Source organism: Malus domestica, chromosome 10 (assembly GCF_042453785.1).
Source record: "Malus domestica chromosome 10, GDT2T_hap1".
NCBI classification, from domain to species: domain Eukaryota; kingdom Viridiplantae; phylum Streptophyta; class Magnoliopsida; order Rosales; family Rosaceae; genus Malus; species Malus domestica.
This window is the reverse complement of record NC_091670.1, coordinates 41,228,273-41,241,686: the sequence shown is the minus strand read 5'-3', so window position 1 is coordinate 41,241,686 and position 13,414 is coordinate 41,228,273. Positions and strand designations below refer to the sequence as shown.

General features: G+C 44.3%; 1 long non-coding RNA gene across 1 annotated transcript; it reads left to right on the top strand.

The window, feature by feature from the left end:
* Positions 1–1,314: 1,314 nt before the first annotated feature.
* On the top strand, positions 1,315–2,408 carry LOC139188327 (uncharacterized). Its single transcript, XR_011571695.1, has 3 exons — positions 1,315–1,647; positions 1,731–1,828; positions 2,004–2,408. It is a non-coding gene; the product is annotated as an uncharacterized lncRNA (long non-coding RNA).
* Positions 2,409–13,414: the final 11,006 nt, after the last annotated feature.

The following is a 13,414-nucleotide window of genomic DNA, read 5'->3' as shown; positions in this document are numbered from 1 at the left end:
GCACACTTGAATCTCTACCAGTAGAAGCTCATTTCTTGCACTTCTAAGATCTTGATTTGTCTGACCTCTTCCTTCTTCAACACATTTGAAAATGTCTGGACCCTCCGACCGTCGTTTTGACTTGAACCTTGGAGAAGAGACAGCCACGCCTTCTCCAGACAACATATGGCGCCCATCCTTCATATCCCCTACTGGTCCTCTTACCGTTGGGGATTCTGTGATGAAGAATGATATGACCGCTGCAGTGGTGGCCAGGAACCTTCTCACTCCCAAAGATAACAGACTACTTTCCAAACGGTCTGATGAGTTGGCTGTTAAGGACTCTCTGGCTCTTAGTGTTCAGTGTGCAGGTTCTGTGTCTAATATGGCCAAACGCCTATTTGCTAGAACCCGCCAAGTTGAATCATTGGCTGCTGAAGTGATGAGTCTCAAACAGGAGATTAGAGGGCTCAAGCATGAGAATAAGCAGTTGCACCGGCTCGCCCATGACTATGCTACAAACATGAAGAGGAAGCTTGACCAGATGAAAGAATCTGATGGTAAGGTTTTACTTGATCATCAGCGGTTTGTGGGTTTGTTCCAAAGGCATTTATTGCCTTCGTCCTCTAGGGCTGTACCTGGTAATGAAGCTTCAAATGATGAACCTCCAATGCCTCATCCTTCTGGGGTTTTGTCAAGTACTGAGGCTCCGGATAACCACCCTCCGGTGCTTTCTCTTTCTGGGGCTCTACCGACTGCTGAGACTTCCCCTAAGCAACCTTTGTGAAGGCTCCCTTTTGTTTGTTTATTTTGACTCATGTATATGTACATATTTGTGGCTTATCGAAAATATTAATAAATAAGCTTTGCTTCATTTCAACATATTGTGTTAAATACACCAAAGTTTTCTTCATAAAGTTCTTTGAATTTTTGCTTTTGTTGAAACCTGTATTGTTGAAGCTTTGTGAGTGAAGCATGTAGTTTGAGGTAGTGTTCCCTTAATTTCCCGAGTGAGGAAAACTTCTCGGTTGGAGACTTGAAAAATCCAAGTCACTGAGTGGTTGTGAGACTGCCGAGTATCAAGGTGCAGTAGCATATGGTGGGAGTCCCCCAAGTCTTCAGGCGAAGAGAGTTGCCGAATGAGGTGTCTCGCGTGTTACTAATTTGTCAAAGTAACGAATCCTTGTTTCGATGTCACACATTCGTATATGCTTTATCTAAAAATATTTCTAACTTTTGTGTGTTTGATGCTGCATGCTATTGACTAGACAAGATCAAGTGCAATTAGTAGCTTTTCTCTTTTTTTCATCTTTTCTTTGGTGGAATTGCTTTTCGTTTCCACTAATCAGCCTGAGTGGATGCAAGATAACACCTTTCTCTATAGCTCAGATTGCAAAGTCGTCTTCATGAAAGTTTTGCCTTATCTTGTGAACTACAACATATCCAAATTTGAGATCCATCGGAGTAGTACAACTTCAGAAATTCAAGTATGATGAGTAACTGTTCATCAATGTTCTGTTAATCCGTCAGACTTGTTGTGAGCTTCGAAACTCCATTTTCTCTTGTTCAGATCAACATACTTTCTTCATCGAAGTTGTTCCTTAACTTGTGAACTACAACATATCCAAATTTGAGGTCCCTCGGAGCAGTATAACTCCAGAAATCCAGGTATGATGAGTGACTGTTTATCATTTGTCTGTCAACCCGTCAGATTTGTTGTGAGCTTTGAAACTCTATTTTCTCTTGCTCAGATCAGCATGCTTTCTTCATTGAAGTTGTTCCTCAGCTTGTGAACTACAACATATCCAAATTTGAGATCCCTCGGAGCAGTATAACTCCAGAAATCCAGGTATGATGAATGACTGGTTATTATTTTTCTGTCAACCCGTCAGATTTGTTGTGAGCTTCGAAACTCCATTTTCTCTTGTTCAGATCGGTATGCTTTCTTCATTGAAGTTGTTCCTCATCGACTCTTTCATAACATATCAAAAATTCAGGATGAACTAACGGTTAAATATTTCCAGATCTTCGAAACATCACAACAGCTTCGAAATCTGCAAGAAGCCGACTATCATGTTTGGAGCTTCAACACTGTAATTTCCGTCGCTCAAACAGAAATGGTTCCTTCTTGAAAGTTGTTCATATGCTCAAGAACTATAGGGTGTCTAAAATTCAGCTCCATTGGAGAAGAGCAGAGGTTGCAGAAATTTGATAGATGAAAGGAGGCGGAAGAGGGAGAGAGAGAAAAAGTCTCTTGGGTTGGATTTCTATTTTGGGGCAGATTCCAATTTTTGTAGCACCTTCATTATTGATGAATTGCTTGTACTTTTGTCCATTATGAAACTTGGGACTTTGGCTTGTTGTTGGATCTATTATAATATGTTTGGGAACATATATAAGTGAATAAATAAGAAGGAAAATTTTGGGCCCTTGTGGGTGTAAAACAAAAAATGTTTATGTTTACCCAAGTGTTTTTGTACAAGTTCAAGGGCATCTTGGGTTTTGTGAACAAAATTTGTTTATTTGGAGCAAGGTTTTGTGTTGAAGCTTTCTAGGTGAAGCTTTGATGGTGAAGCTTTGTAGATGAAGCTTTGTAGATGAAGCTTTCTAGATGAAGCTTTCTAGGTGAAGCTTTGATGGTGAAGCTTTGATGGTGAAAGTATGTAGAGGGAGCTTTCTAGGTGAAGCTTTTTTAGGTGAAGCTTTGTAGGTGAAGCTTTTTTAAGTGAAGCTTTTCGGGTGAAGTTTTTTTTTGGGTGAAGCTTTGTGGGTGAAGCTTTTTAGGTGAAGCTTTGTGGATGAAGCTTTGGAGGTGAAGCTTTTCGGGTGAAGCTTTTTGGGTGAAGCTTTTTAGGTGAAGCTTTGTGGGTGAAGCTTTGGAGGTGAAGCTTTTCGGGTGAAGCTTTTTGGATGAAGCTGTTTTTTTTTTTTTTTTTTTTTTTTTTTGGCGCTTGACACGGTCTTCATTTGCTTGTTTTGTAGTGACTGTGGAAGACGGATTGCTTTCTGATTGAGAAGGGTTCCGGCATCGCTTGCTATGAATGTAAAAGAGTGAGGGCTGAGTTGGCTAAATTACCTCTTTATTGAATTCATTGCCAAATGGCCTTCATTACATAGGATGCCGAACGGCTATAGCTCAACACTTGTACATCGTGAGTCTATTTGTAGTAGTACTTCAAGTGATCAGCGTTCCATGGATGGCCAAGGGTCTTGCCATCGGAGCTTCTAAGTGTGTAAGAGCCAGGGCGACTGATGCCAATGACTTCATACGGTCCATCCCAGTTTGGACTAAGTGTGCCTTCACTCGGGACTCTGTCGCAGAGTAATCTTTTCTTTAAGACCCAGTCTCCTATTTTGAAAGAACGAGGCTTGACCCTAGAGTCATAATAGTTGGAGATGCGCTGCTTGTAAGCGACATTCCTCAAGTGAGCTTGGTTTCTGTGTTCCTCGACTAAATCCAAGTTGAGGGTGAGTTGTTTGTCATTTTCACTTTGAATGTAGTTCTGGACTCGGAATGTTGCTTGCTCGAGCTCAACAGGGACAACCGCCTCTGTGCCAAAGGCAAGTGAGAATGGAGTTTCTCCTGTTGAAGTCCGATATGAAGTGCGATATGACCAAAGAACTTGGGGTACAAATTCTGGCCAACAGCCTTTAGCTTTGTCCAAGCTGGTTTTCAAAGTGCGCTTGATTATTTTGTTGATGGCCTCAACTTGTCCATTAGACTGGGGATGAGCTGGAGAGGCAAAGCATAAGTTGATGTTGAACTTAGAGCAGAACAACCTGAACTTCTTGTTGTCAAACTGTCGCCCATTGTCAGTGACTATCGCATTGGGAATGCCGAATCTACAAAGGATGTTCTTCCACACGAAGTCTTCTATCTTTGCCTCAGTAATGGTTGCCAAGGGTTCTACTTCGGCCCACTTTGTGAAGTAGTCCACTGCAACGACTGCGTAACAGACTTTGCCCTTCCCTGCCGACATTGGGCCGATCAAATCAAGTCCCCACTGGGCGAAGGGCCAAGGGCTGATCATAGGAGTAAGAGGCTCTGGAGGGGAATGAGGAATAGTTGCATATCGTTGACATTTGTCACATGAGCGGGATACTTTGATGGCATCCTGGTGGAGTGTTGGCCAGTAATATCCTTGGCGAAAAGTCTTGTGTGCTAGGGACCGAGATCCAGCATGATCTCCACATATTCCCTCATGTATTTCCCGAAGGACGATTTCCGCCTCGGCAGGCGTATGACACCTTAAGTATGGCAGGCTAAAACCTCGCTTATAGAGTTGATCATTGATGATCAGGTAGCGGGTAGACTTGTATCGAATTTGCTTAGCCTGGACTTTATCATTTGGGAGGGTGCCATGAGCAAGGAAATTATAGATCGGGGTGATCCAATTATCCCCCTGTTGTAAGTTGCATACTTCTGCGGCCATGGTGCTTGGTGTTGCCAACAGTTCGACATGAATTTTTCTTCCAATCTTGTCTTCCACAGCCGAGGCGAGGCGAGCCAGGGCGTCTGCATGACTGTTTGCCGCTCGAGGAACTTGGGTGATCTGGTAGTGGAAGTGCTTGAGCAAAAGTTGTGTTTGCGCAAGATATGCTGCCATGGAGCTGTCCTTAGCATCAAAGTTGTTGGTAACCTGGTTGACCACCAATTGGGAGTCACTGAAAATATCAATTTGTTTAACCCCGAGGTGTTTGGCCAAACGTAATCCTGCTAGAAGGGCTTCATACTCGGCCTCATTATTTGATGCCTTGAATTTGAAACGAAGAGCATACTCCATTGCTACTTTGTCGGGCGTAGTCAAGACTAGTCTCGCTCCACAGCCCTGTTGGTTGGATGAGCCATCAACATACAGACTCCATGCTGAGGTCGTTGATTCTACTTTCTGAGCTTCCGATGGTAATGAAGCTACTGCTTCAGGTGTAGAAGCAATGTCAACAGGATATGTGAAGTCGGCGATGAAATCTGCTACTGCTTGACCTTTTTCGGCTGGTTTTGGTTGGTAGGAGATGTCAAACTCACCCAATGCTATCGCCCATTTGATCATTCACCCAGACGTGTCAGGACTCTGGAGTATCTGTCGAAGAGGGTGATTGGTAAGCACGATGATGGCGTGTGCTTGGAAATAAGGGCGAAGTTTCCGAGCAGACATGACCAATGCTAGAGCTAATTTCTCAATGTTGGAGTATCGTGTCTCCGCATCTTGTAGGGCCTTGCTAGCGTAGTAGACGGGCCGTTCGACACCACTGTCCATTCGAATAAGAACAGAACTGACTGCTGAAGCCGAAACCGATAGATAGATGATGAGAGTGTCACCAACTTCTGGTTTGGAGAGCAGAGGGGCTTTACTCATGTACTCTTTGAGGTTCCTGAATGCCTTGGCACATTCCTCCGTCCATGTAATGTACTTCTTATTTCCCTTGAGTGCTTTGAAGAAAGGAGCACATCTGTCTGTGGCCTTAGAGATGAATCTGGTTAAGGCTGCCACCTTGCCAGTAAGGCTTTGGATGTCTTTTGAAGTTATTGGCTCTTTCATGTCGAGGATTGCTTTGATCTTTTCAGGGTTAGCTTCAATGCCTCGTTGGCTAATCATGAAGCCTAAGAATTTGCCAGAGCCCACGCCGAAGGCACATTTGTTGGGGTTCAACCTCATTCGATACCTCTTTAGAATGGTGAAAGTTTCAGATAGGTCGGTGATGTGTTGGTCAGCATGTTTACTTTTGACTAGCATATCATCAACGTAAACTTCCATGTTCTTCCCAATTTGTTCGGCGAACATTGAATTGACCAGTCTCTGATAAGTTGCTCCTGCATTCTTTAGGCCGAAAGGCATGACTTTATAGCAATATAGTCCCCTGTCAGTAGTGAAGGCCGTGTGTTCTTGGTCTGAGGGGTTCATGAGGATTTGGTTGTATCCTGAATAAGCGTCCATAAAGCTCAAGAGCTCACACCCTGCCGTAGAGTCTATAAGCCTGTCAATAAGAGGAAGAGGGAAACTATCTTTCGGACACCCTTTGTTTAGGTCGGTGTAGTCAACACACATTCTCCACAAGACCTTTTGAAGCAAAAGACTTTCTTTGGTCGGATTTTTCTTAACAAGGACCACATTTGCTACCCATGTCGGGTAATTGACTTCGCGGACAAAGCCTATGCCTTTGAGTTTTTCAACTTCTGCTTTCATTGCCTCGTATCGTTCAGCGTCATAAGATCTTCGCTTATGTCTCACCGGCTTGATCTTGGGGTCAATACTCAAACGATGACAGATGACATCGGGAGAGATGCCTGGCATGTCCTCGTATGACCAGGCGAAAACTTCAGTGTTCTCTTTCAAAAAAGATATCAATGCTAACCGAAGGGGTGGTGACAATGTGGTGCCAATCTTCACCATGCGATCTGGATAATCTCTTGAGATAGGTATCTTCTCCAACTCTTCAGCAGGTTGGGCTTGCTGGGTGAAAGAGTCATCTCGAGGATCATCGGGTTGATTGTTGCTATCAGGAAGATCCAAGTTCGCTTCATCTAGGCTGGTCTTTGTGACTTGGTCATGTACAGACAGGGTTTCCTTGGGTCCGGGCAAGTGTTGTTGCTTAACTGAAGTGTTGTAACATGATCGTGCACTAAGCTGATCTCATCTGATGTAGCCGTTGCCATGGGGGGTTGGAAATTTCATCAACAGCATATGCGTGGATACCATAGCCTTGAGATCATTGATGCCTGTGCGCCCAAAGATGACATTGTATGCCGTTGGGCAGTCAACCACTAGGAAGTTAGTGGTAATGGTAGCCGTGTAAGGGCCTGTACCAATAGTAAAGGGTAAATATATGCTCCCTAAGGGTTGCACGATATCACCGGAGAAGCTTATCAGAGGAGAAATCGAGCGATCGAGCACGTGTTCAGCTACACTGAGTGCCCTGAAAGCTTCGGCAAACATGATATTGACCGAAGCCCCTGTGTCTACGAGGATTCGTCGAACATCAAAGTTGGCTATGTGAGCCTCCACGATCAATGGGTCGTTATGAGGGTAGATGATGCCTCTTTCTTCCTCAGGGTAGAAACATATCGGATCCCAGTTAGGCTTTTGATACTTCCCTCCCCTGATGTCTTCCACGTGAAACACTTGGTGACCAGGCCTCAGAATTCGTTCACTGTTTTTCATGGCCCTATTGGAAGATTCAGATATGGGTGTGCCGCCGCTTATGGAATATATGACATTCACCTGGCGTTGGTTACGGTTATCCCTTTGAGGGTGAAGGAGGAATTGATCAATTTTTCCTTCTCGTGCCAAAGCTTCAATACGATCACGGAGGATGATACATTTCTCGCTATCATGGCCGTTATGCTCATGGTAGCAACAAAACATGCCCGCGTTATTCGGGGGCGTGTAATCTGGGTGCCTCGGCTTTGGCTTTGGTATCAGGTGAGCTATGCTGGGGTAAATGGCCGCGCATGTGGCATTCAAGGGCGTGTATGTCTCATATCTTGGGGTAGGGGGTATCTTGACGCGGGTTTGACCCACTGCATTGACTGCCTGGGGGCGAGCGTTATTGTGGCGATACCCTTGGTTATCGGGATAGTGTCCCTTACTCTTTTTACTGAAATGAGAGTGGTGAGGATGGAAATCCTTCCTCTTGCCTTGAAATTGATATGTCTGTTGATTCGGCGAAGCATTATGCAAGGCATGGGGAGGTGCCACTGCTGTTTGGAAAGTCGAGGTCTTCTCATTTAGGTGAGTCTGGCTTCCATCTCCCACTTGTTGATAAAGGATGGTTGTAGGAGGTTTCTCCTGATATGTCTTTGCCTCGGCGGAGGCATGGTTATAAGCTTGTGCCATCACCTCAGAGTAAGTCTTCCAAGTATTGGCATTGATCATGTATTTAAAGAAACAATCACGTAGGCCTGCCGTGAAGGCTTTGAGGGCAGTCTTGTCGTCTGCCTCGGCACACCGGGAGTATTCATGGCTGAAGCGGCCAGCATACATACGTAATGACTCGTCTGGCTTCTGGCGGATAGTGTACAAGTCATCTGCAGAGTGCAAGCGATCGGTTTGGAAAATGTGTTGGGAAACAAATAGTTTCCTCAATTCCTCAAATGAGTCTACCGTCTCAGGTGTAAGACGACAATACCAATTTAGAGCTCCACTAGAGAGGGTGGAGGGGAAGAGAAGACATCGCTCTTCGTCGGTGTGCATCCGGTATGCCATGGTGGACTCAAAGAGGTTAAGGTGCTCAATCGGGTCCTCTTTTCCAGTATAAAGTTGCAAGCCAAGCTTTTGCTTTGTCTTTGCTTGAAAGGGGGTGTTGAGGATCCTCCTTGTAAGAGGGCCAGGCCTGGGTTGGTTCCAGTCAGGTATTTCAGCCTGACGTTCAGCCTTCAACTTGTTTACTTCCTCAAGAAGTTGTAGGACAAGAGGGTCCTGAGCGGAGTTATGTGTCACTGGAGCTTTCTTTCGTAAATCTCCATCTCCTCTTGGAATTAGGAAGGTTTGATCAAGGGCATGTGATTTTTCCCTGGACTCGCTGTACTGGCTTCCAGGGTATGTCTGTCGGAACACCTCTGAGTCCCCTGTACCCTCATGTCTCTCTAGGACTTGTTGCCCCTTCCCCAAATTGGTGGCCGGCTTGGGCCGTGGCAGGGGACCGAGTCTTTCAGAAATCCTTGGGTCATTAATCTTTAAGCTTATGTGGATGGAATTCTCTCGACGTTGCTTCAGGAAATCCCGACAATCGCGAAAAACGGCTTTCGATCCTTCTGCCCCTTCAGCAAAGAGGTGTCTCCCTCCACTTCTCATGGTTCGGGTCGAAGCAACTGGGTTAAGAGAAGCCTCATGTTGATTATCAAGTCGAGGGGTAATCTGTTCCCTATCAGGGATATCTATGTCGAATGCATGTGACCCTCCATGTTGGAGGGCACCCAGTTGATGGTTGACTTCCACGGGGGCAACAATCTCGCGTGTCTGAGCTTGCCTAGCTTCGTGGAGTGTCTCGAAGAGCTTCTCATATTGCTCCTGGAGGACCTCATTCCTCATTGCTATCTTGTTGTTCTGAGCTTCCAACTCATCGACTTTAGCTTGAAGAAGAACTCGTTTTCCTTCCTTCTTTCGTTGTTTCGCACTATGTGCAAGGGGGGTGTCATTCTGTGTGCTGTGGCTTCCTTCGCTTCCCATGTTGGAGAGGGATGCCTGATCAAAAGAAAGTGTACGAATGATAGAAACCAGCTTGACACAGCTGAAGAGAGTAGGAAAAAGTGTCGCTTCCCACAGACGGCGCCAAATGTTGATGCACAAAATCAGCGAAGACTTTGGTACAACAGAAAGTGTCAGGTTTTGTGACCTTCGCTTGGTTGCTTCGGTCACTAGTGAGGATAAGTACGTAAATGAATAGAGACAGAGAAGCAAACACAGGATGTACGTGGTTCACCCAGATTGGCTACGTCCACGGAGTAGAGGAATTCTTATTAGTAGTGAAGGGCTTACACAAGTACAAAGGATCAAGCTCTCAATTTAGTGAGTTCTTGTGAATGATTTAACACAAATGGCATTCGGCAATATTGTGGGAGAATGACCCCTATTTATAGAAAAACTTGTAGCTTTGTCACATTGACATGTGTCATGTTATGATTGGTTCTTGATGTTGACACGTGCTGCGCTCTGATTGGCTTCTAATCTTGACACGTGTCGAGTAGTGATTGGCCTCCTGGTCGGAGGGGAACTCTTCTGGGTCCTTGACAGTATAGCGTTGGCCAGTGCTCGGTAGTTTCGGGATTGGTCAAGTATGGTACAAACAAGTCTCATTTATCTTCTAGAACAATATCTTAAAATTTTGGAACGATTCAACGGTCGGATCTCCGCCAATTGTTAGAATTAGGTGGCGGTCAACAATTAGTTTTGTTGATGCACAAAACCGGAGGGGTCTTGGAACAACGTAAATCCAACCGTAAATCTGCAAGAAAGTAAATAACACAAGATGTATCGTGGTTCACCCCAAGGTTTGGGCTACGTCCACACTGATATTGCATTTATGAGGGAGAGAGAGCTCTGCATATGAAAGTGAGAACTTTGGGAGAGCTTAGAGCTTAGGGGATGTGAGGAGGCTTAAGAAATGGCCTCCTTTAATGAGGAGAGTGAGGAGTCCTTTTATAGAATAATGGCTCTTCACTTATTACATATTTGCCCCTCAATTTATTACATAATTACATTTGAGTCCCCCAAGTATTTATACGAGGTCTAAATACGGAGGCCCTAAGTATGGTACAAACAGTAGTTCCCCAAGTCTTCAGTCAAGAGAGTTTTTTGGTTGGAGACTTGAAATTCAATCCATGTGTAGGTCAAAATAACTAGATGTCGTCTAGAACTGATACTCAATATGAGGCGTTGCCCAATTTGAAATGATGTTCAATTAGAAGTAGCACATGTTGCGAGGCTGCTCTGTTTGTGGTTTATGTTGCCTTGGTTGGCTCGGCTTGTGGCGTTGAAGGTGAATGAGTATTTTTTATAGAATAAGGGCTCGCTCCTCAATACATAAATTATGGGCTAGAGTTAATGCTTGCGGCAAGGCAGTTGCTCAGTAGGCGGCAATGCTCTCTAATGATGGTGAGGGAGTCCCTTTTATAGAATAAGGGCTCACTTCTCAATACATAAGTGATAGGTTATGAGTGATGCTCGCGGCGAGGCGGTTGCTCAGGCGGCGATGCTCTCTAATGAAGGTGAGGGAGTCCCTTTTATAAAATAAGGGCTCGCTCCTCAGTACATGAATAATGGGTGCTCTCTAATGAAAGTGAGGGAGTCCCTTTTATAGAATAAGGGCTCGCTCCTCAATACATAAATAATGGGCTAAGTCTCCCAAGTATTTTTCATGAGGCCCTGTTGAGGCCCAATATATGGTACATAATGTAGTCCCTCAAGTCTTCGGTCAAGAGAGTCTTTTGGCGGTTGTTCGGAAGCGGTATTTGTATACCATGCACTGAAGCTTTGTAGGTGAAGCTTTGCAAGTTGAAGCTTTGAAGCTAGAGCTCTGTAAATGAAGCTTTTGAAGCTACAACTTTGTAAATGAAGTTTTTGAAGCTAGAGCTCTGTAAATGAAGCTTTCGAAGCTGGAGCTTTTGTAAATGAAGCTTTTAAAGCTAGAGCTCTGTAAATGAAGTTTTTGAAGCTAGAGCTCTTTAAATGAAGCTTTTGAAGCTGATTGACATGAATAATGCTCATGAATGTTTATGTTGATTGACATGAGTGATGCTCATGAATGTTGACATGAGTAATGCTCATGAATGTTGACATGAATGATGGTCATGAATGTTTATGTATGATTGACATGAATGATGCTCATGAAATGTTTATGTATGATTGACATGAGTAATGCTCATGTATAATTTTGGAGTACTGGACGTACTTTTGATCACCTGGTTGGTGATAATAGCGGTAGGCTGCCGAATAATTTTAGAGTACTAGGCGTACTTTTGATCACTTGGTTGGTGATAATAGCGGCAGGCTGCCGAATAATTTTGGAGTACTGGGCGTACTTTTGATCACTTGGTTGGTGATAATAGCGGCATGCTGCCGAATAATTTTGGAGTACTGGACGTACTTTTGATCACCTAGTTGGTGGTAATAGCGGCAGGCTGCCGAATAATTTTTTGTAGTATTGGACGTACTTTTGATCACCTGGTTGGTGATAATAGAGGGTCTGGCTCTTTTGGGCATATAGGCATTCGCCCTCCACATAACATTGCGGCCCATTATTTTAGGCTTGCTGTTTTTTTTATATTTTATTTTTATTTTTTATTTTTTATGATTACCCTCTGATGGGGTTATACAGATGTCTCCAAAAGATAAGAAAAATAAATTACATCATTCAAAACAAAGGTTTCGACCCTTTGCTCAATGGGTCACGCCCATAATGCCATCATCACTGCAATTATGTCTGCTTCTTTTTATCTTCTTTTGCTTTCTGCTTTGCTTTTGCTTTTGTGGAAGTGGTTGAGCTGGGGGATAAATGCATGCTTTTTCTTTTCACCTGCAGACATACTCACATGCAGCCTTTCTTTTTCTTTTTTTTTCTTTTTCTTTTTTGCTTTTGAAATATTCTATTTTCACTGCACCTCTCTGTTTCTCTACCTCCAGACATACTCACATGTACTTGCTTTTGCTTTCTCTTTTCACTTTCTTTTTCATTTTCTGCGTAGGTGCAGTGGATTTTGATATAAATCTGCCAATAACATTGCTTTTGTCAGTGCTTTTGCTTTTCTTCTTTATGAGTGATTTTTCAGATAGTGGGATGGTGGACTCCCTGTGGTTGCTCATCTTCACACCAAACATCCTGTGTCCGTTCTGTCACTCTATAACCCTGTGGACATGGCAGAGAGTTTGTTGGGCCGGTGGATGTGGCAGATAGTGTACAAGGTTTATGTAAGTTACTCTCATCGAGGGAATGCAGAAGTCTGGGTACTGTTCAGGATTTGGTCTCTCGATTGGAATGAACTGACAATCCAAGACATTGTACACAAATATGATATGGTCGACGCCATTAAAGACTTCAGTGAAGACCAAGGTGTACTTGTAACTCCCTTGGTGAAAGTGGCTAGCTTTATGACAATATTTGATCGCATTTGGATCCAAAGAGACAAGAGATACTTCGGAAGAAGAGTTGTCGCCTTGTCGGGAGTTAGATCCTGCAGCTACTCCGTTGGAACTTCTTCAAGCAATAAGTGATGTCGAAGAGGAAGGGACGGTGAAGACTGGCCCGGTGTGTTGTACTTTGAAGTTTTCATCTGCAAACTTATCACCGTATATTGATTCTCCACCTCGTCCATCACCGAGAGTGAAATCACCTCCCTCTATCATAAAGCTGGGGATAATCCTATGAAATGTACTGCCTTTGTAGTGAAAATGCTTCCTACTCATTCCAGTTCATTTTTCCCATGTGCAAAGTGCTCGAAAATCCTCTCGGAGCTCGCTTTTGACAACATTCGGCTCGTTAAGAGCTATGTCGTCGCTGAGTCGAGTCAGGATGAAGACCAAAGTGCCGAAGAGGAGTATGACCCACAAGAGAGCCACCGTCGAAACCAGCCTTTTTCCAATCGTCATCTCGGCTTTTCTTGTTTCTCTTGCCTCACGGTTTGAAACGGGAACTGGTTTGAAGCTTCTAAAAAAATGGCCATCTTGAAGATCTTTACAGGCGGCGTCGAGGAGGGGCGAGACGTCGGCCCAGACGGCTTGATCGCCGGAAGGAATGGGGGTGCCGCAGTCGGGTAATGAGAGGTTCACGGTAGCTTCCTCTGCACTAATCATCCCGGCCATCATTACAGATGCCTTTTTTTTATCCACTGCTGCGTTGGAATATCAGTCATTTTGGTTTAACTTGTTGGTTGCTGTTGCCCACTTTGCCTGCCTTGAGAAAGTGAAACGAGGAAGGAAGACAGTGAGCGTGGACTGGTTCC